Here is a 23,874-nt window from a genome sequence, read left to right as displayed (position 1 = left end):
AGCTTTCCTGTATAGTGATTGTAGAGTCCGATCAGGGTTCAAATTGTAGAATTCGATTGGGATTCTACAAAGTAAGGATCTTTTACCCAACTGCAAAACTTATCCCAAACATCATGGAAGTTGATTGCGGTCGGAACTCTTATGTGTTAAAATGGATGCCTAATAGATCAAAAAAAGGGATAATTACTATTGTCCCCCTGTACTTTGATTTTATTACTATTGTATCCCCTGTACTTTTCAAAATTACTAATCCAAGCTTTAACTTTGTCTACAATTACTATTGCCCCCTACTATTAAGTTCCGTTAGTTTACTGATGATGTGGCATCTTTATATTTTCTCAAAAACCCCAAAATACCCTTTTACCCTTTTGTCAAGTTACAGTAGTATCCTTAATTAACTCGGGAGAAAAAAATAACTATTATCCATTTTATTCTAAAAAAAATAACCACCAAATAAAGAAAGAATGATTGAATATAACTCAAATAGAAACCGAAGAGGAAGGAAAATCTAATTCAACTCAAATTGAAAACTGAATATCACCTAAAATATTTTCAAAATAAATGAAGTTTAGTGAATGTGGGAAACCAAATCGACTTGGATTTTGCCCATTTCTTTAATTCAAAATAAATGAAGCTTAGTGAATTAATTCAATTAAAAGTGATTCTTGGTGGTTAGCCAAATTACGGGAGTATATGAAGCAAAGGATGACGGGGATGATCAGTTATCTTAAGAAGGCACTGGATTGTAAGGCGTGGTTCCAACAATTCTCAATTATGAGAGTACCCAAAAATCAAAACACGATGGCAGATTCTCTGGTGAAGTTAACATCTGCAAAATTTACTTCTCTACCACAAGATGTATATATCTAAGAGCTGGATATTCCGGCACATTTGGAGCCAGAGATAATGGAAATTGATACAGAAGTGTCTTGGATGGACCCCATTATACAATACCTTAAAGAAGATTTTCTTCCTGAGGATAGCGAAAAAGCTAGAACGTTGAAAAGAAGAGCTGCAAAGTTTATTCTAAAGAATGAACTATTGTATAAAAGAACAACTTTGGGGCCACTTTTGAAGTGTTTAGGACCATCCGATGCATAATATGCTTTAGCGAGAGGTTCATGAGGGAATCGCTGGGAGTCATCTAGGTGGAAAAGCTTTGGCCTATAAAATTTTGAGGCAAGGGTTCTATTGGCCACGGATGCAAGCTGAAGCAACTGAATATGTAAGGAGATGCCATCAGTGCCAAATTCATGCTCCAATCCAGAAACAACCAGCAGAACAACTGACATCAATTCTCAATCCCATTCCATTTGCAATGTGGGGGATGGATTTACTTGGTCCATTTCCTGTTGCATCTGGAGGAAGAAAATTTGTGATAGCTGCAATTGATTATTTTACAAAGTGGGTGGAGGCAAAAGCTTTAGCCACAACTAGGACAAATCAAATTGAGAAGTTTTTTAGAAATAAGGTCATCTTCAGATATGTTCTGCCAAAAGTCTTATTAACAGATCACGGAACTCAGTTTGACAATGAAAGATTCAAGGAATTCTGCGCAGATTACCACATCGAATACAAAAACTCTTATGTGGCATATCCTCAATGCAATGGTCAGATTGAGATAACTAACAGAACTCTCTTACAGGGAATCAAAAGAAGGCTGGATGAAGCAAACAACCTATGGGTTGATGAGTTACCTCATGTGTTATGGGCATATAGAACTACAGTCAGAGCACCAACGGGAGAAACACCTTTTAAGTTGGCAAATGGATCTGAAGCCTTGGCTCCAATAGAGGTAATGGTTGGGTCAGATAGATCAGAGAGGTTCGATCTAGTAACTAACGAAGAGGGACTGAGGGTGAATCTAGAGTTTTTGGATGAAGTTAGGGAGAAGGCTCTGTATTGAAATATAGAGTACTAGAGGAGAGGAGAACAACGGCATACTATAATGCTCGTGTCAGGCCTAAATCTTTTAAAGTTGGAGATTTGGTCTTGAGGGAAAAATCAGCATCAGACCCGAGAAATTGTGGAAAGCTCTCCGCAAACTGGGAAGGACCATATGTGATAACAAAGACTGTGAGCAAAAACACATATTGGCTCAAAGATGTTCAAGGAAGTTGTTTAAGGCGACCATGGAATGTAATTCACCTCAAGAAGTATTATCAATAGAAAGGGAGCAGAATTTTCTGATATTTTTGAAGAAATTATTTCTATCAACCATTGTCACCAAAAGATTCTTCTACAAATTGTGCAAAAGGTCTTTTTCATCGAACCAATTTTCTGATCATGCTTTCTAAAGCTGATCCTGGATCATTCCTTCCGAGGGTGATCTTGGCTTTCCGAAGTCAGGCTCTAGTAAGCCAGCCTTCCAAGGCCTGATTATGCTAGCGGATCACGGATCATTCCTTCCGAGAGTGGTCCCGACTTTCCGTAAGTCAGGCTCAAGTAGCCAGCCTTCCGAGGCCTTGTCATGCTTTCCGAAGCTGATCATGGATCATTCCTTCCAAGGGTGGTCCCAAGTTTCCGTAAGTCAGGCTCAAGTAGACAGCCTTCTGAGGCCTGGTCATGCTTTCCAAAGCTGATCACGGATCATTCCTTCTGAGGGTGGTCCCGACTTTCCAAAAGTCAGGCTCAAGTAGCCAGCCTTTCGGGGCACAGGGTCATGCTAGCTTAATCAAGGATCATTCCTTTCGAGGATGGTCCCGACTTTCCGTAAGTCAGGCTCAAGTAGCCAGCCTTCCGAGGCAGCCCAACTGATCATAGTCACAGAAGTTGGTCAAGAGGATTTCTTGAAACTACAGGTTATATTGAAGATTCTACTCAAAGTTATCAAGACTCTTTTCAACTATTATCTAAGCAATATAGCACCTGATCAGATGTGTGGCAGGTCAAAGATTGCTAAGATTCACTTCAAAATATTGTTTAATCAAAGTTACAAGGAAAAAAAAAAAGAAAAAAAAAGAAAGGGAAACTCCATTGATCAAAAAGGGAAAAAATCAGGAAGATCAACAGAGTCACAACCATTACATCAAAAGGTTAATAAAAAGGTATATCAAAAGCAAGGAAGAATATGTTCTTAAACAGGAGGGTCAACTGGAGGATCGTAGTCAATGGCAGCATTCTTGTCACCTTCCGGAGGAGACCCATCATCATCATCATTAGAGGAGTAGCTATAACCGAGTTGGCGGTTTCTTCTTTTTCGAGTCCACATCATCTTCATCATTGGCATCTCCTGAAGAACTCTCTCGGAATCCGGATGCCTTAAATTCCCGAGATCAAAAATTCGAAGTTCAGAGATGCTGGGGACTTGATGAACAACAGTTCCTATATTTATGTGTATATAAAGAGAGAGAGAAAAGAAGGTCAAAAAAAAAAAAAAAAAATCGTCATCATCCTCATTGTTATTTACCTGGAAAAAGACCATGGTTGGCCAGACTCAACCGCATCAATCGGTATTCCGGTGGAAATCAAGTCCCAAGTCTCTCGATCATATTCATTGAGTTCAGGACGCTTGTTCAAAGGAAGAAGAGAATTCAAGGAATGCTTGCACCATCGGGAATGATAGTTTGGACTGGGTATGGCACAGAAAAAGTATTTCTCTCGCCACTATTTCTTGTCATGAGGAATGGAGGAGTCAGTGAAAATTCGGGTATCTTGACCCAGTTCACTTGCAATACGAGTTCTCTCGGCAAAATGAATGTAACCGCGTTCGCGGGATACCTTCAAAGTGTAGTAATTTCTGAAAAGTTCTACAGAGGGGAGACGCTTCATTTTGTGAATGAAAGCAAAAAAGCAGTACACTAATCTCCAACTGTTTGGAGTAAGCTGACAAGGGCAGACATGGTAGTAGTCAAGCAGGGATTGGACTAACGGGACAAGAGGAACTCTAAAACCAGACTCAAGGTGGTCAAGATAAATAGTAATGACCCTAGGTTCAACACTGTATGGACATTCAGAAGGTTCAGGGACCCATACCTTAGCATCGAAGGGAAAATGATAATCTTCTAAGAAAGACAGCAGGTGAGATTTCTTTACCTTGGTTGGGTACCATTCTGGACCAGCGTATCGTGGGTCTTTCTTTTCCTTAGACATTTCCACAGGTGTGTAAGGAACAATGGCTTCATCGTGAGCCTAAGGAGTGGGTTTCCAGTCTAAGGAAACCTGATCGGGGGAGATGATACCTAGGGTTTTCTCTGGTTGGTTGGCACTCGAAGGAATAGTGGGTCGCTCAGATTTGTGAGATGCAAGAAGATTAGTTGAAGGGTCCATGGCGAAGAAGGAAAGGTAGGGAGTGAAGATTTGCAGAATGAAGGTGGAAGTAGGAAGAACAACGGAGATGGCGGATGAATATGTTGTATTTTCACAGAATGCAGACAGGGTACGGGCGAGAGTAGATAGAAGAAGGTGAATAAATATAAGAGATAAAGTGATGAGTTTTCTTGAAAAGTGGAGGGAAATATACGATGTTTCAAGATTGACGGACGTAGCTACTTGTAATCGATGCGTGGAGTCAATCGGTGGATTTAGAGGCATTACGGTTGGACACGAGGACAATATTAAAAGGAGTTGGAAAGGATGTGGTAACTGTACGCTGGAAAGAGACAGAATTTATGATCAAATGGCGCAAAGAAGGATAACGTCAAGGAAGACAAAAAGTTATATTTATAAAAGGTCTGACAAGATAAAGATTTCGGCTGGTCTGCAGGATGATTTGGGGGCTGAGCAAAGTAACATTATGATTACGAGGAATGGCTTGATTTCCAAGAAAATTACAATTTTATATAAGAAATGGACCATGGATCAATGCTCAAGTTAATGATGACTTGGGAACCTGAGGCTGCAATTTTGAAAATCATAATTGCTTGGGAAAAATTGTAGGATATTGATCCAGTGAAGTTCTACCACGTGGAAGAAATTTTGGAAAGACTAACAGGGGATACCAAGAGTCAACATTTAAAGAGGAAATTTTTATTCTAGTTGGACGATTCTGATGAAATCTACGAGATTGCGACAAACACAACATTCTGATATTATTTGAAAGAAAGATTCAAGCCGCGTGACCAGAGTCTCATATAAGTTCTACCTGATCAGCAGGCTTGGGGGCTCATGTTGTGACTAAAATATCCTGATCCCAGTTCAGGCCGGTTCATTCCAATCTTATGACAATTCGGTTGGTTTTAATTATCAAGTAAAGCAATCTATGGGTCCGCCCAAGAACTTGGAGGAAGGCCTAATCATAGCCATTCAATCCTATGTTACTATCCGACGATCACAGTTAAAAGCAAGATAGGCGGGAAATTTATAACTAAAAGGGATGATGAACTCATCAAAAGTAAGTCTCTCAGATCAATCTAAACACCAGTACTTTTCTGATTCAACACCATTAGAGCACCTCAGAAGCTCCTTCGAGCTCAGGAGCATTGTCTTCATTTCTGACTAGACCGTCAGATACGCGACGCCGATCAAGACGATCGGCTCCGTTTCTCACAGGTGTTTTATTTTCCAGGAACGAGAGATTGATTCACTGTGGAGCAAACTAGATCGATCCAGATCTAAGCGATTTGGTGCGAAGATTATGGTTCAAAGCCTCCAACAAATTTAGCACCAACAGTAAGACTCTTTTGCAAGAAGGGTTCTTATTTTTTAAGAGTTTGTTTTTTTCTTTAGAATTTGTGTTTAGTTAGTTTAGGAGTCTTTTGTTATCAGTCAGTCTTTTAATTCAAGAAGTTGTTGTTGGTAGTTAAGTTAGTTCCAAGTCTAGATCTTCTAATGACCACTAGGATCGAGTAAATGTTCGTATTTCTAATGAAAATTTTCTAATTCTTTTTGAAGCTAATCCCTCATAACATGAGAGGCAAATGCATGAGAAAGACAAGGCTTAAGCAGATTTAAATTTGAATTCTTACTTATGATGTATTGATCTTTTATAATTTAATCAACTCTTGAAGTTGAATTTTTAGGACCTATGATCCGACAATTTGACCGGTCCAAACATTGGAGGAAGGAATGCCTAATGAATTTTTTTTTTGGGGTAAGGGAATGCCTAATGAGTTAATGTGAAACAAAAGTAACCTTTGTGAAATCGTATTAATTTTTGTCCCGCTTACTAATATGTTTCTCGTCTTCTTCTTACTTGTGTATATACACGTTTAGAAATAATGATGAAAAATGGCATGCAAAACAGATTCTTCAAGAAAAGAGATTGATAGGCGCGCTAAATCAGTGTTGAGCATCCCCTCAAACTACAGTGCACATTAAATACAACATTTTAGTTAAATGTGTAATTAAATCCAATCACGAGATATAATGTAATCGATGCCAAAAATAAGTTTGAATTAATTAAAAACAAAAATAAAATGACTAAATGGCAAGAGAAATTAATTGCTAGAGTGTCAAAGCACCCAATTGAAATTTTTGTTTTTAATGTGGATCCGTTTTTCTACTATTTGCCGATGGATTATGAATTGATCATTTGAAACAATATATCGCTGAAATAGAAAAGAAGATTACTGTACACGCATGTACATCAATTGTTTCAAATGAAGTTTTTATTGTTTTTATATTGGTTTAATGATTTAAACATGCCCTTTCATTTTAATGCATCAAGTAATTAGTTGGGGCATCAATTATGGTGTTGAAATTCCGTCAAGTGCAAAAGATGATTACTTGATTGTGCATATGATAAAGCCAATACTAATTGACGAACCAGTGACTTAAGGATTGGCAAGTTTAAAAAGGTAGTGCTTATTACATACAATAACAACTAAAAGAATAAGCAGCTTCTTTACACCAAATCAAAATCTCTATAGAAAGGTGGTTTGAACTTTAAATTCTCTATGATGAGGTGGAGTTCAATCAAAGAAGTGAGAACCTAACATACAATTTACGAAATTTGATATAGCTAAATTCTAATTTGTTATTCGATATAGCTTTGTAAGTAAAACATTCTTTATAAAGTTTTTTGTAGTTTCAAAGCTGAAATTGTCATACATTAAAAAGAGTATTGTCAAAAAAGAACACCAAAGAAAATAATATAAAAAAACAAAGACAAATTCAAAGGAATACCTAAGCATTAGATGATAAAAATGAAACAACAATTTTAAGTTTATTTGGATTAAGCAAATAAAACATCTATTGCTATAGACATCAATTAACTAATGACCTTGAAGTTTAAGATAAATACGAATTCAAAGTTAGGTTGTATAACATTGATTAAAATCCTTGTTTTTTTATTCTGTTTTCCATGTTTATATTTCATGAGCAGTCTCTTTCTTTTCTTCCTTATTATTATCTCTTTTTTTTCATGTATAATCACGTGCATTTGCACGTGTAATTTTTTACTAGTATATATATATATATATATATATATATATATATATATATATATATATATATATATATATATAGGTGAGTGTGAGTGTGAAGTTTCTTTCTCTTCTTGGCTCTCCAAGTGTAATGGTGTTCTTACTTTGTAACATTCTCTTGAAGAAATAAAGACAAGCTTTCGTAATGGTATGTTTTGATCTTTTCTCTACTTAGTATTTAGTTAACACTTCGAGGATCCCGAAAGGAAACCCTACGTGGTTAAGATGTAGCTTATCTTGAGCCTCTGTTTGTATATATTCTTTTCTATTTTTTCTATTAATTTCTTAGAGGAAGGATTTGAGGATGAAAGCCTACAGTCGTGCTTCTGTCATATCTCCTAAGCCCCTCTAAAATTTGACATCATGCATCATATGCACTTCATATGCATATTCACTTCTTAATCTTTATTTTCTATTTTATCACAAATTTCAAAGGAAGTTTTATCTTTGTTACCGGGATGAATCTGGCATAAATTCCCGATAAGACCTGTGTACTAATTAACTTGAACACTACATGATCTGATGTGCAAGTCCTAAAGTCCTGCAAGTAAGTCCCGCCTGCTATGTGCATTAGGGCAACGTAGGTAGTGGCTGGGCATCTTGATTGTGTAAGATCAGTTAACATGGAAAAGGCATGTGGTGCCCCGAAGGATTCGGAGTAACAATGATTTAATAAAATCTGAGATTTGAAAAAAAAATTATTGTCACCACAACAGTCCTGGTCACTTGACCCTCACGTCTTTCAAGCAGAACTCAGTTATGTTAATCACCGAAAGACAAGTGCATGGCACTCACACACACATTGTGATAAAAAAAAAAATCAAATCACGTGATCAACGGTGAGGAGTTTAAACGATTCGTTCGCTCCCGCCCTTGTGTGGCTCTCGCATACGCGCTATGTCACCCACACACTTATAATGGTATCAGAGCGTGGTTTTAATCGATCATTTCATCGCATTTCATTAAGATATTATGAAGGTCATCTATTCCCTTAAAATCAAACTCGGGAGTCTCTTGACAGTTTCTTTAGGAATGCATTCCCTTGCCCAAAAGGAAATTCTATCATTAAGACTTTGATGAGCGAGCTTGGCTATAAGTCTCGGTCTAATGAATAGAAAGATCCCTGTAGGCTTGGTGTTTTGCGCCTTTGGATGTTCGACAAGTTGACTGAAAAAGCCAGTAATGACCACGGGAAACGTAAACCCTTCGATATCTTTGCATTCATTTAGTATAAATTTGCATCAGGCCAAGATTAGCGAATCTTATCCACATAGGTAGTACTGAGTAGGAATACACAACCATCGTTCTTTCGCGTTTTACCATTCACTGTTCACTATTCACAAGTACTATTCATTCTACTATTCACCTGCCACTAGTAAGTTTACATTTCTGAATTCTAGTTAATTTTCTTTACTGTTTTTATAAACTCTATATAATGAAGGAAGTAGTAGATAAATTTACTGTTTATATTCATCTTTTGCATAATTGTAATACTTTTTCACAAATAAAAGATGTATTTTGCTGTTTACTTGAATATTACAAAACAATTGTGAATATTATAGAACTTCCAAGACCATATGTTGAACAAGGATTAACTCTTCCAATAGAAATCCGCGAACTTATCTTTGATAAGTTAGCATCTTCTATTAAACCAATACTGTAGTACAAAAAGAACAATTAAGAAATAAGTTTAAAAATCAAAGACAAATATATGTGATATATTTAGCAGTAAATGATTTTGATAAAAAAGAAAAAGAATTACCTTGGTATGATCTTATAAAAGGAATAAAATATAAAAGTCTCACATCAATGTGATTTGATCCTTATACATATGAATTACTCATGTCTGAAACATTAGAAATAAAAAAACATGAATTTAAAATAGAAATTTTACACCAAAGAAATATTGGTGATGAACTTGTTTATCTAAGAACAAAAATTCAACAAAATTATAATAGATTTCATAATATTATGAATAAAGATCATGTATTAATAGGTAAAAAAGATAGAAAATATATGAATAAAATTGAAAGAAATAATCATAAATTATTTGAACAAATTAAGAATTTAATAAAAATTTATGGAAATATTCAACAATATATGGAGCCTAAACAAAATGAATTAAATACAGCAATTTATAATGAAGATAGTGATAATTACGAATTAGAATAATTATGCAAAAACTAGTAGAAACATACACAGTATATATAGCTGCTTTACAAAATAGCCATACAAATAACGGAAAAAAAATAGCTTTTTGTAGCCTATTAGAATATTTTAAACATGCAGTAAATATTATTGAACTCCCTGAATAAACTATTATTCAAGGAATAACTTTACCCAGTGAAATAAGGGAACTCATATTTGATAAATTAGCGTCATCCATAGAATCCACAAATTCAAAATTATTATCACAATTTACACAATTAAAAGAAGACAAAAGATCAAAAAGACAAAAATATTTTATACATAGGTTTACGAGTTATTTCGATCAACCTGACGAAGAACTCCCTTGGTATAAAAATATAGAAAATATGAAAATGAAATTAGCTATATCTTACGGATATGAACCATTTGATAGAAGTTTAACTTTAATCGAAACAATAAATATAAAAACTCAAGAAATGAAATAGAAATCCAAAAACAAAAAGATATAAGTGATGAGATAGTAATACTGAAACAACAAATCATAAATAATTATGATAGTATACATAGATTAACTGCTCCAAAATATTTAGGCCCACAAGGCCCTACCCTAGAAGAAAGAGAACTTCTAAAAGAATTTAGACAACAAAATAATGAATTATTTGAAAAAATTGGAATATTATTAAAACAATTTGAACAAATAATTAGAGTAAAAGAAGAAAATGACAGCTTATTTGAAGATTATCATAATTCAGAAGAATATTACTAAATGGACCAAGAAAATAAAAATTATAAAAATGAACTAATAATACTTAGACAAAATCAAGATTACATAAAAAGTGAATTAGAACAAATTATGTTTGTAACAAACCAATTAAAATTACAACAATTACCAACAAGAGAATAACAGAGATCGTTGATATAAATGAAAACATAGAAATTTTTAGGAACAATGCCTTAAACCTATTAAATCCTAAATCTTTATATAATACAACTAAATTCCCTAGAAATACAGTTTTTATAAAACATAAAAATGAATAAATAATTAGTTGCCTAGAAGGACAAACAATAAGATTACCTATGGTAGATAAAGAACTTAAATTACTACTAAAACCTAATGATATTAAATTAATACACACTGGAATATTTGTAGTTGGAATAAAATCTCTTACTTGAAAACATTTAGGCACTAAAGCCTTGGTAACAATATATGATTCTAGATGGAAAAACACAAATTCAATAATACAATTAATGGAAATAGATATGAATAATAATATAGGACTAGTATTTTTTACCCCTGATATGTTAATTGATAAAGAAGCCTTTATAAATAATATACAGATAAGAATATAAACTAAAGGATATGAAGGATTTACAGGAAACAATCTTATAATTTGTATAGGATTTTTAGGAGCCAGAATACAAAATTCAACCACTAATTATAAAATAAATATAAAAGATATAATAGAAAGTATGGCTAGTAAAGGAGTAAAAGCCATAACACCTCCTAAAATAGACTCTTTTGAATATGCAGGATTACCATGGAACATTTCTCAAATAGTGCAAAACAATACACAAATGACAATAACTCCATCTGATCACTCAATGTATCAAACATCTAAAGGAGAGACATTAATAAAATTCACAAATTATAAAACCCTAGCTCAACCTAAGACAGACACTTATACTGAATCAATTAGTGATTAAACAAAACAAAATAGATACCAAAAATACTTTAAAAGAAATGCACCAATCAATAGATAAATTAACAAATAATATAGCAATAATTACCAAATTAGTAGAAGAACAATGTAAAAAAGATAAGTTAGAACGAGAAAACAAATTAAAGACTATAGAAAAACAGAAAGAACTTGTTATAACACCCGATACAAATACTACCTATGAATCTGATATAGAATTCGATTCAGAAATATCAAGTATTATTAATACGGAATATGTTATAGATCCAGAACGTGAGTATATACAAGAAATTATAGATAATACAAATAATGAATATATGGAACCACAAGAATCTAGAGCTAGTGCTTCAAATCCACCTCAAGATACTCACATACAAGTTACAACAATGAATACTGAAGATGGATCATCAGGAATGAATATACCTAGACCATCTGCACAACATAGAGATATTTTTGGTTACCGGGAAATACCAACAATTTTAATCATAATACACAATGGAAATCTAGAAGACAAAGATACCCTACAGATGAACCAATAATACTCCATAATCATGACCAAGCAGCTATATTAAATATAAAACATCATGATCCACAAAAATGGAATACTGTTATATCTATTTGGAAACAAAGAGTTACTAATGATATTTATAAAAATTTTAATGTAGAAAATTTAGCAACAGAAGAATTATTTGCTAGATTAGAAACATATTTAGGTGATTCAGTTAAAGTGATATGGGAAAAATTTAAACAAGAATATCAACCCACATATCAATATTTAATAAATCTAGGAAATAATCCATTCAATTTTTTAAATTATGTAGGACAATTAGTCACTGGAAAAGACCCAAATTTAGGAAATACTACAGAATAGGCTGATGCCCTAAAAACATCAGAACAAATGTCTTTAACAGATTATCGATATATTAAACAATTTTGTAATGATTACATGTATTATGGAATAAAGTCTGGATTATATTTTAATAAAGAAATAAGTGACAAACTATTTTTAAAATTACCCGGAATATTAGGACAACAAATACTCGAAGCTTGGAATAATTTTTTAAAAGACAAGGCTGAGCTTATAAATAAAGCAGATATGCACGGCCTCGGTATAAAAGTACAATTTATAATGGAAACACTCAAAGCTAAATGTGCAGACCAATTAGCACAAAAACAATTAAAGGGTGATAATAGCTATTGCGATATAATGTATGTCCCACAACAATACAATAAAAATATACCCTTCTATAGAAAACAAGCTAAACAAAATAGAAATTATCAGAATCAGAAATACAATACAAATTCCACTAAAGGTCAAAATAGTTATACTAGTAAACCTCGAAAAATAAATTCAAATTACTCTATCCGAAAATCTACAGCTAGAAACCCATTTTTATCTCAAGAAAAACATGTTAGAAGATATGATCTTAGAAGGACATATAAACAACAATTAAAATGTTATACCTGCGGCAATACAGGATATTTTAGTAATAATTGCCTAAATTTAAAAAATACATATACTCAGAATGCTTATTTAGTACAAAATACAAATCAAGCGTTATTAGAAATTGACAAAGATGTTTCAGATACAGAAAGCATTTATAGTATAATTACTATACATGATAGGGAAGATATAGAACAAGAAGATTTTGAACAAAAACCAATAGAAGAATTATTCCACAACATCAATTTAAACCATATTTATTAAATGACAAGTTGTTCTCATAATTGGATAAACAACAAAGGCAACTTACAAATAGGATGTCTCTACTGTGGCTTTTGGCCATCTTTACAAAACAGGTATCAATGTAACAAATGTTATAAAGAAGCCTGTAAATCTTGCCTTACTGGCAAAACCTCTCCATTTTTACGAACACCTGAATATTCAAATATAACTCTTCTCTCACCTACCTCAACCCAAAACGCACCTATTATACAAACTACAACTGCACCTTTTGATCTTAGATTAACACAAATTGAATCAAATTCTCGCCAACATAATGCACAACTTCAAACTCGCGTTTCAGCCCTCGAATCTGATATAGTCACTATTAAATCTAATATTCAAACTATGCACACAACCCTAAATACCTTAACATCACAGGTCCAATATATTACTGAATTATTATAATTAAAACAACATTCTCAATCACCACCTAACGAGCTATATAACACTAAATATTCCACAAACTCTGACCCCACTCCATTTCATACTTTCCAATGTTCACCTCAACCAATTTTAAATACTCTTTTGGTCAAAGTCAAACTAACAATTCTTTCCACTAACAAAGAGATATTTCTTATTGCCCATGTTGACACAAGATGTACAAAAAAACCTCATTTCTTCCCATTTTATCTCTGAACATAATACTCAGCCCATATCTGACCCACAAACCACGATCAGTTATGGTATTGATAATATTCCACATATATATACTCATCAACTCCAACCTTCCACAATTGCTTTTCACAACCATTGTAAACAATATTCTCTTTCCTACCCCCTTAACACCGTTTATATCAAAACCGACATGCCCCCTTCTATCGATATGCTTTTAGGATTAAATTTCCTTTTAAATCACAATGCGGGTTTTCTTATCACCAAAGAGGCCCTTCTTCTCTTTGATGGTTCTACCCTTACACCCACGGTTTCTACCAATGAATATAGAGCGTCACGCCGTCGCATCACCCAATCAGAGTCGGCAACTTCGCGTGGTGGCATCATTAAGATGACTTCCAAAACTTTCAAAACTCAAAAAACAAAACCTATTAACATTTCTTCAAACACATGCGCATGTACACGAAATCAATGTGGATTACCTCCACTTCAATTACAATATAATGAACATATTGCAGAAACTTTTGAAAAAGGAACAATGAATGACTTCTGCATAATAGAACCTGAACATTTTGAACATCTGATTACAGGAAAATCTTTATACTATATTCTTGACTCAAACAATGAAATCCAACAGATAATTAGAAATTTAGAAAAACTAGAAATCATAGCAAATGATAATCCACTCAAACATTGGAATGTTACAAAACCAATTTGTAAATTAGAAATAATTAATCCTGAAATGCGAATAGATACAGGACAAGCGAAATATACACCTAAAGATAATGAAGAATTTCAATTACACATGAAAGAATTATTAGAATATAAATTAATACAAAAATAAAATTCTAGACATTCTAGTGCAGCCTTCATTGTAAATAATCATGTTGAACAAATTAGAGGAAAAACTAGAATGGTAATAAATTATAAAAGATTAAATGATAATACACATGAAGATTCTTACAAAATACCTGAACGAGATTATTTGCTAAGCTATATACAGGATTGTACAATATTTAGCAAATTTGATTGTAAATCAGGTTTTCACCAAATAAAAATGCATAAAGACTCGATAGAATGGACAGCTTTTTCTACAACCTTAGGACATTTCGAGTGGTTAGTAATGCCCTTTGGATTAAAAAACGTTCCATCGGTCTTTCAAAGACGAATGGATGATATATTTTTAAAACACAAGAAATTTGCTATAGTCTATATAGATGATATTTTAGTCTATAGTAAAACACCTCAAGAACATATAAGTCATTTGAAAATAATATTTGCCGAATTTATGAATAATGGTATAATTATTTCTAAAAAGAAAATGAAAATTGGTAAACAATACATTAATTCTTAGGAATGGAATTAGGCAATGGTACTATTAAGTTACAACCCCATATTGCCACAAAAATAAAAGACTTTCCTGATAAATTAACATCAATAACACAAATTAGATCATTTTTAGGCCTAGCTAATCAAGCTAGACCTTTTATACAAAACTTAGGAAAATATTTAGGACCTTTATGCTATAAAACTTCACCGAATGGAGATCATAGATGGAATAATCAAGATATTCTTCTTGTACAAAAAATTAAAAATCTTTTCTTAAATATTCCCTCATTAAGATTACCTACAGATAAAGATTATCGAATAGTAGAAACTGACGGTTGTGAAGATGGCTGGGGGGCCATTTTAAAAATTAAACCATCAGAACAACCCCCTAAATCAACTAAAGAAATCAGTAGGTATAACTCAGGAAAATTTAGTATAAAAACATTGATCTCTGTTGAATACGAAATTGAAGCTTTATTAAAAGGACTTGATTGTATGGAAATATTCCTAACAAATCGACCATTTACAATTCGAACTGACTGTGAAGCCATAGTCAAAGCATATAATAATTTAAATGAAAGGAAAATACAACATAGGAGATGGGTTCTTTTAGGAAACCATTTTTATAATAGAGGATATAAAATTACAATTGAACACATAAAAGGATCTGATAACAAAACAGCGGACTTATTATCTAGAATACATCAGATTCTACAAGATCCAGGCTAAACTATGTTTTGTTTACAGGAGGATGATATGCTTCGTGATATCATACAAAGAAGCCATACAGACCCTGAACAATCTTCCACTGCTTCTCCTCTTGTTACTCCATCACAAATATTGAACAATACACCTTCTCTGGTAACAAGGCGTTTACCTGCCAGTATAATGGGAACTTTCGGTAATTCAAATACCAGTACAAACAATACGTTCCCTTCTCTTTCTTCACAAAGAGCCCCCTCTCCCCCTGAAACAATAAAGTTCGGACATCATATTCTTTTCAAGCATTGCCACATGAAATTTGAAAATTTCAATAATTATATGATAAGTGATGAAGAACAAATTTGTCTCGACAACATCTGGTACAATGCCAACTGAAGTGTCTCAAAGCACAAAAGATAATTCCTGGAATGGCCAATGCGATACATGCAGCAGCCTTCCTGTATGGACAGTTGAGAACAAAGAAGGGTAAGGCCAAATTCTACGTGGTCTACCAAGGAAACAATACTGGAATCTTCCTTGACTAGGAAGATGTCATTGAAACTACAAAGGGACATCCTAGCCCCCTATTTAAGGGCTATGAAACCCTCGAACAAGCACAAATCTTCGCCAAAACAATGATTGGCGCAACATATTACATGGATCCAAAGCTGAGAAATGCTCCTCCTCAACAACCTTCTTTCTCCAACATGGCTTAGCGAAACACAACATGCTTACAATGTGCACTCTTCAAGAACAGAAATAAAGAATTACAGGATCAAATTGCTAATTGCTCAATGAGAATTAGCAAGTGTCTATCAGAGGGCGCGACAAAAGAAAAGATAATTCAGCGACTTGAAGCAACAAACAAAAGTCTTCAGGCTGAGTTACAACTATACAAAACCCAAGGAACTCCTTCCACTAACAGTACCCAACAAATTGCACAAAATTCTACTCTAGCATCCGGTTATGGCCCCTCCATGGCTGCCTTCAAAGCAGAAATAATGGGCGACTTAGATACACTTCTACAACAACGATTGGCACAATTTGGTAGCGGAAGCTATCGTGGGCCCATAAACCCACAGGACTTACAAGAAGAAACAATATCTCCACTTGATCAGACCGAGGAAGCTGACCCAGATTTTGAAATAGTACAAAGGCGACACAGGGGAAAATCTCCCTCATCCTCATCATAATGTAGATTGAACAAAGGGGTGATTCCCTAACCATCCGTCTCACACCCAAACGACGTTAAATTTAGGGATGGTTTTTGTGGACCATAACAAAACCACAAGGATTTTGGCCCAATCCATAAAGGACCACATGGTTCATAGGACAACCATGTAAAACTACATAATTGTCCTTAACCCTCGATCCGGGCTACAACAGGATCCATGCTAGTACCAAGCATGAAAAACATTGGATAAAAGTATGCTAAGGATAAAACCAGCTAACCCTGAACACGGGTTATAAAACATAGTGTTTATCACATTTGAGCATGCTAAGGATAAAAGTATGCCAGGCAAGAACCCTGTCCGTAAAATATGGGTTACCTATCTGAACCAAACCAATGTGGAAAACAGTAGTTTTATACTACATGGAATGCCACGGGGTGGTTCTTGAAGAAATACCAAATCTACGGTCCCCAGCAGATTACACAGCTGCATGCGTAGAGGGTGTTGCATGGAATCATTCCTTTAATCATTAAAGTGACACCTCAGTGGACAAAGTTGTAAATAGCAAAAAGGGCTAAGGGTATTCTAGTACCCTGAAAAATGTAACTTAGTCCTTTTACTTCCATCTTTGTTATAACTTGACAAGTGTAATAGTACATTGTATCTTAGTTTGTAATGGTGATATGTGTACTTAGGAATAGTACTCTCCCTTTGCCTATAAATAGAAATATCTAGTGTGAGATGGGAAGGAGGATAGTAATAGGTGAGTGTGAGTGTGAAGTTTCTTTCTCTTCTTGGCTCTCCAAGTGTAATGGTGCTCTTACTTTGTAACATTCTCTTGAAGAAATAAAGACAAGCTTTCGTAATGGTATGTTTTGATCTTTTCTCTACTTAGTATTTAGTTAACACTTCGGGGATCCCGAAAGGGAACCCTACGTGGTTAAGATGTAGCTTATCTTGAGCCTCTGTTTGTATATATTCTTTTCTATTTTTTCTATTAATTTCTTTGAGGAAAGATTTGAGGATGAAAGTCTACAATCGTGCTTCTATCATCTCTCCTAGGCCCCTCTAAAATTTGACATCATGCATCATCTGCACTTCATATGTATATTCACTTCTTAATTTGTATTTCTTTCTATTAATTTCTTAGAGGAAGGATTTGATGATGAAAACCTACAGTCGTGCTTCTATCATCTCTCCTAGGCCCCTATAAAATTTGACATCATGCATCATCTGCACTTCATATGTATATTCACTTCTTAATCTTTATTTTCTATTTTATCACAAATTTCAAAGGAAGTTTTATCTTTGTTACCGGGATGAATCTAGCATAAATTCCCTATAAGACCTGTGTACTAATTAACTTGAGCACTACATGATCTGATGTGCCAGTCCTAAAGTCCTGCAAGTAAGTCCCGTCTGCTATGTGCATTAGGGCAACGTAGGTAGTGGTTAGGCATCTTGATTGTGTAAGATCAGTTAATATGGAAAAGGCATGTGGTGCACCGAAGGATTCGGAGTAACAATGATTTAATCAAATCGGAGATTTGAGAAAATTTTTATTGTCACCACAACAGTCCTGGTCACTTGACCCTCACGTCTTTCAGGCAGAACCCAGTTCTGTTAATCACCGAAAGACAAGTGCATGGCACTCACACACACATTGTGATAAAAAAAAAAAAATCAAATCACGTGATCAACGGTGAGGAGATTAAACGATTCGTTCGCTCCCGCCCGTGTGTGGCTCTCGCATACGCGCTATGTCACCCATGCACTTATATATATATATATATATATATATATATATATATATATATATATATATATGTACACACACACATGACTTCAACCCTAAAAAGTTAGATGCAAGCCAAAATTTTATTTGGTAGGATGTAAACCAAAATTTTCTTTAGGGTAAGAGATGCAAACCAATGGTAGTTACCTTACTAACTATAGATATTTTGTTCACAAATCACAATACAAAATCACATAACAAAAATTGCAGAAAAAATAAAGAAACATATAATACAAAATCAAATAAAAAGAATAACAAAAACAAAAGAGAAAAAGAGAAACAATAAATAAATTGAGAGAGAGAAAGAGTACCTAATTGTGTAGTATATGTTTTTCCAAATTTTCTTAATCCACGCTTATAGAAAGGGAAGAGAATAAATAGGAAGAAAGGAAGGAGAGAAGAGATAGGAGAGAATAAATAGGGATTGAAGAGTTAGTTTTTAATTAGGAATGAAATTTTGAATACATAACAAGTTTTTTTTTTCACAAATTTCCTTAACCCACGTTTATAGAAAGATATGAGAATAAATAGATAGAAAAGATGAGAGAGAAGAGAAGAGAGAATAAATAAGGATTGAGGAGTTGGTTTTTAATTAAGAATGATATTTTGAATACCTAATAATATTTTTTTTTTCAAAATTTTCCTTAACCCACGTTTATAGAAAGAGAAGAGAATAAAAGAGAAGAGAATAAATAACAAGAAAAGATGAGAGAGAAGAGAGAAGAGAATAAATAGGGATTGAGGATTTGGATTTTAATTAGGAATGATGTTTATACCCATTATTTTACCTTTGAAAATTGTTTTCAATATTTGGGGGGGGGGGGGGCAAATAGTGACATTTCACGTGTGGGAAGAGAAAAAACCGAAAAAATTAAGGAAATTTATATAAAAACTATAAAAAAATAAAGGAATTAATACTATTTTCTAAAAATCCGGGGGGGGGGGCCTCTAAAGGTCCGCCCCTGTGCATGGTTCGTATGTGTAGACATAGAAGCAAGTGAAAAGTATCACATCACCTACACGGTGTTGATAGAAATCTTTTTTGCGTTGATACTTGTGTAAAGCTATAAGAGTCCCAAAGAGTGGTCTCTTTTCCAAAATTTTAATTATGGACATCAGGGGCGGACCCATGATGCAATAGTGGGGGGGGGGGGGGCGAAGAATGAAAGCCAAATAACCTTCCTATTGAAGAAACACTAATGTTTTTTTGCCATATATTGTGTGGGCCCTTATAAGACCTATTTGGGGTCCCACCTTTAAACTATTTTATTTAATTAAAGAATAGACTCACATATATTTTGTGGGGCCCACACATATTTGAGAAAAGGGTACAGTATTGATAATGATATTTTTTTTCCGACAAAGTATAGGTAAAATTAAAGCAACAATATAAAAAAAATATACACATGACTTCAACCTTAAAAAGTTAGATGCAAGTCAAAATTTTCTTTGGTAGGAGATGTAAACCAAAAAAAAAAATTTTAGGTAAGAGATGCAAATCGATGGTAGTTAGTTACCTACTAACTATAGACATTTTATTCACAATATAAAATCAAATAACAAAAATTGCAAAAGAAATAAAGAAACATAGAATATAAAATCAATTAAAAAAAAAAAGAGAAAAAGAGAAACAATAAATAAATTGAGAAAGAGAAAGAAACCTTATTGTGGAGTAGATTTTTTTTCCAAATTTTATTAAGCCACGCTTATAGAAAGGGAAGAGAATAAATAGGAAGAAAAGAGGATAGAGGGGAGAGGAAATAGGAGAATAAATAGGGATTGCAGAGTTAGTTTCTAATTAGAAAAAACATTTTGATTTTTGAATACCTAATAAAAAAATTAAAAAAATTTCCTTTAACCCACATTTATAGAAATAGAAGAGAATAAATAGGAAGAAAAGATGAGAGAGAAGAGAGGGGAGAATAAATAGGGATTGATGAATTAATTTTTGAGTAGGAATGACATTTATACCCATCATTTTACTTTTAAAAATTGTTCTCAATATTGGGGGGGGGGGGGAAATAATGACATTTCACATGTGGGAAGAGAAAAAAACTGGAAAAATTAACAGAATTAAGGGAATATGCATCCAATTTTAAAAAATCCGGGGGGGGGGGGGGGCATGGCCCCCCTCGGCCCCTTCATAGGTCCGCCCCTGATGGACATGTTATCTAATAGGGCAAATGTGGGGCGTGTTAGTTGTAGTGCACATCAGAGACTAACCTAAGTGGATGTAGGGGGTTTGGCCGCCGCCAATGAAAACTTATAGGCGAGTTCTCTAAACATTCATGAATCCAAGATAAGGGACATGGCCGGTTCAAAAGTCCAATGTGTTATATAAAGGGTAGCTCCAAAAGTCGACCTTTAAGATATGGATGATGGGACTGTTAGCTATGCTAATGAGGAAAGGTTCAAGGTGTTCAACTCTACACGTACTTTATAGCGCGACTCATTAGACCTAGTGTAGGTTCAAGTCCCGAAGACACCTACAGTGATGTGTCCTTTACTGTCTAATACAGTCACAACACGTGTCCTTTTTTGTAATTTTGAAACTTGTGGGGGATTGTTAGGTTTTTTATTAAAATCTATATTAAGTTTGAAAATTAGTTTTTGCACTTTTTTTAATTTAATTGTTTTGTTAGTGTGTGGGACCCATGAGGTAGGGGTGGTAATGAGGCACCCATGGGTAAAGGAGGCCCTTCATGACCTTGGTTACAAGGCTCTTCATGACATTAATCATGGGTCTTAAAGGTCTTGATCATGGTGATGAGATGGGCTTACTTGTAGGGTGGAATTTACTCAAATTCTAATTATTGACCTTCAATTCTCATTTAAACTTCATGACCATTCATGGTCATTACCATGAGTGTGGTTAAGGTTATTGAATGGATTAAATCCAACTCATACAAAAGTGGTGAATATGAGAGTTAATTCTCCATTTAATGGGGAGGTTAGGTCAAGGTGGTTTATTCTCATTAGTGGAGAAGGGACAAGCCCATTGATTCTCTATTAGTAGGGAATTGATTAACCCCCTTGTGATGAGGTGAGTCATTGTGATTTAATGACCCAATTCATTGCCTTGAGAATCTCAAGGGGTGTAAGGTGTGGTTTGGGTCTATATAAAGCAAACCCCTTTCTTGCATGTGGTGTGTAATAGAGACACTCCTCACACTTGTATTATTTGTTACTTATTTTAAAAGTTTCTTCCTTTGAGTTTGTCTAAGTGTTGTGCTCTAGCTTTTGGCTCCTTGAAGGGAGTAGAAAAACTACCTCATCTTCTAGTTGGAGGTTACTTTATCTTGGAGGTGGTGGTGCAAAGAACCCTTGGTAGTCGGGTGCATCAATTACCTTAAAGATCACCTATTAAGTATCATCCAACTAAAGAACTCCACTCTACCAACCAAGCTAAGGTAGTAGGGTGCATCAATTACCTTAAAGACCACACTCAAGGTGTGACTCAACCTCATTCATCTATGGCTCGATTGCAACATCAAGCTCTCCGGATTGGCTAAAGATCTTTATCTTTCAATTGTATTGCAATTTGGGGCCATGGGCGAAACTTTGCCTCATAGTTAAATTATATATAACAACTACCTGGAAAAGAAAAAAAAAATGTATTGGTATTTGAGGGAAAAAAATTCCGACCTGCCGGATTCGAACCACGACCAAGGATCACCGGATCATACAACAAAGAACCCACCTACCAACCAAGCAAGGTAGTAGGGTGCATCAATTACCAAGACCACACCAGGGCGACCAACCTCATTCATCTGGCTCGATTGCAACATCAAGCTCTCCGATTGGCAAAGATCTTTATCTTCAATTGATTGCAATTGGGGCCAGGGGAAACTTGCCTCATAGTTAAATTATATATAACAACTACGAAAAAAATTCCGACCTGCCGGATTCGAACCAGCGACCTAAGGATCACCTGTTAGGTATTCTCCAACTACAGTCCTCCGCTCTACCAACTGAGCTAAGGTCGGAAGCATTGTGGCTGCTGGGATTCGAGCCCAGGTCTCCACGGCCACAACGTGGAATTCTCACCACTAAACTACAACCACAAGATGTTATTTGATTGGAATTTTATAAGTAACCACACATAAATCTCTAACTAAACATCCCGGGGATAGGCCCCCCAAGGCCAAAATGTGGAAAGAAAGTATTGATGAACATCGAAGAAATTTTATTTTGCGGGTACAGATAACTAATAATTTTGCTTAATTGAAAAATATCAGGCTCAAGAAGGGTCTCAGCCGAAGCATTTCTGATAGCGTTTTCACCGTGCAAGAATTTTTTCCATTTTAATTCAGCCCAATCGGAATGTCTTTATCTTTGCTGTTCTTAATTGATACATCTAGTTTCACATTTTGGAAGAAATCTAAAGAAATTCTTGTTGACGTGTATAATGATGATGATGAGTTTTGGAAAGAAATCAAAGAAATTCTTAGTAGGACATTGCCAAACATCATACTCCCATTGCATAAATGAAAAAAAAAAAAAAAAAATTAATGAATACAAACAATTACCAATCTGTTGTCGTAGTTAGGATATCTAGTTTTTCACCTAGGAAACCCGGGTTTAACTCTTGGCAATGGAAATGTCACTTTAAAATAATAAACAAATCAATAGATAATAAATAAATAAAATTGCCAATAAGAGCATAAATTTTATTTATAAAACGCCCTTTGAGATTTTGTATTGACTTTTATGATTATAGTAGCTGCAAAACTTTTACAAAAGGGAACCTTTTTTTGTGTGGTGCAGTAATGAATCTAATTTATTCAGGTTGTGGACATTGATTCATTTCCTTCTATTGTGGCATTTGATTTTTCTTGACCATATTCTCAGCTAGGATTTCATAAACCTAGAAATGAATTTAGAATATCTATTTTTTTCTCTAGAATAACTCTCTTCCAACAACCAATCCAATTATTAAACCAGAGCAATATCTTACCAAGGCAAACCTCCAATCAAACATACATGTTTCATTATCATCATCATCTGTATTGGAATGCTGATGTGGGAGTTAAAACTCTACACTTGTTAAAGGAAAACCACATAATCCCTCATTTCCCTCATAGAATGCTATTGAAAACATATTGAATTGGTTCCCTTGTGGAATAATTCCCTTTAAGTCATTGAAGGATAGATTCAAGACTTCAAGAAGCGTCAGATCTGCCAATTGCATTGGGATTTCTCTAGAGAGTTTGTTTCTTGATAGATCAATCTAGTGACTCAAGTCCACTTAGATTTCCCATGGAAAATGGAATTTGACCTGTAGGCTATTTCCGCACAAGTTGAGCACTTTCAATGCTTTTAAATTTCC

The 23,874-nt window shown here is 34.4% G+C and overlaps 2 non-coding genes across 2 annotated transcripts; both read right to left on the bottom strand.

The window, feature by feature from the left end:
• Positions 1 to 22,437: 22,437 nt before the first annotated feature.
• On the bottom strand, positions 22,438 to 22,531 carry TRNAY-GUA (transfer RNA tyrosine (anticodon GUA)). Its single transcript has 2 exons — positions 22,495 to 22,531; positions 22,438 to 22,473 (listed from the first exon to the last, which is right to left on the bottom strand). It is a non-coding gene; the product is annotated as a tRNA-Tyr (tRNA).
• Positions 22,532 to 22,537: 6 nt separating this feature from the next.
• Positions 22,538 to 22,609, bottom strand: TRNAH-GUG (transfer RNA histidin (anticodon GUG)). The gene has a single exon. It is a non-coding gene; the product is annotated as a tRNA-His (tRNA).
• Positions 22,610 to 23,874: the final 1,265 nt, after the last annotated feature.

This window comes from Hakea prostrata, chromosome 7 (assembly GCF_041222555.1).
Source record: "Hakea prostrata isolate BN-2017 chromosome 7, UWA_Hpros_2, whole genome shotgun sequence".
Classification (NCBI taxonomy): Eukaryota; Viridiplantae; Streptophyta; class Magnoliopsida; order Proteales; family Proteaceae; genus Hakea; species Hakea prostrata.
The sequence above is the reverse complement of the archived record's forward strand: the minus strand, read 5'-3'. Positions and strand labels throughout refer to the sequence as shown.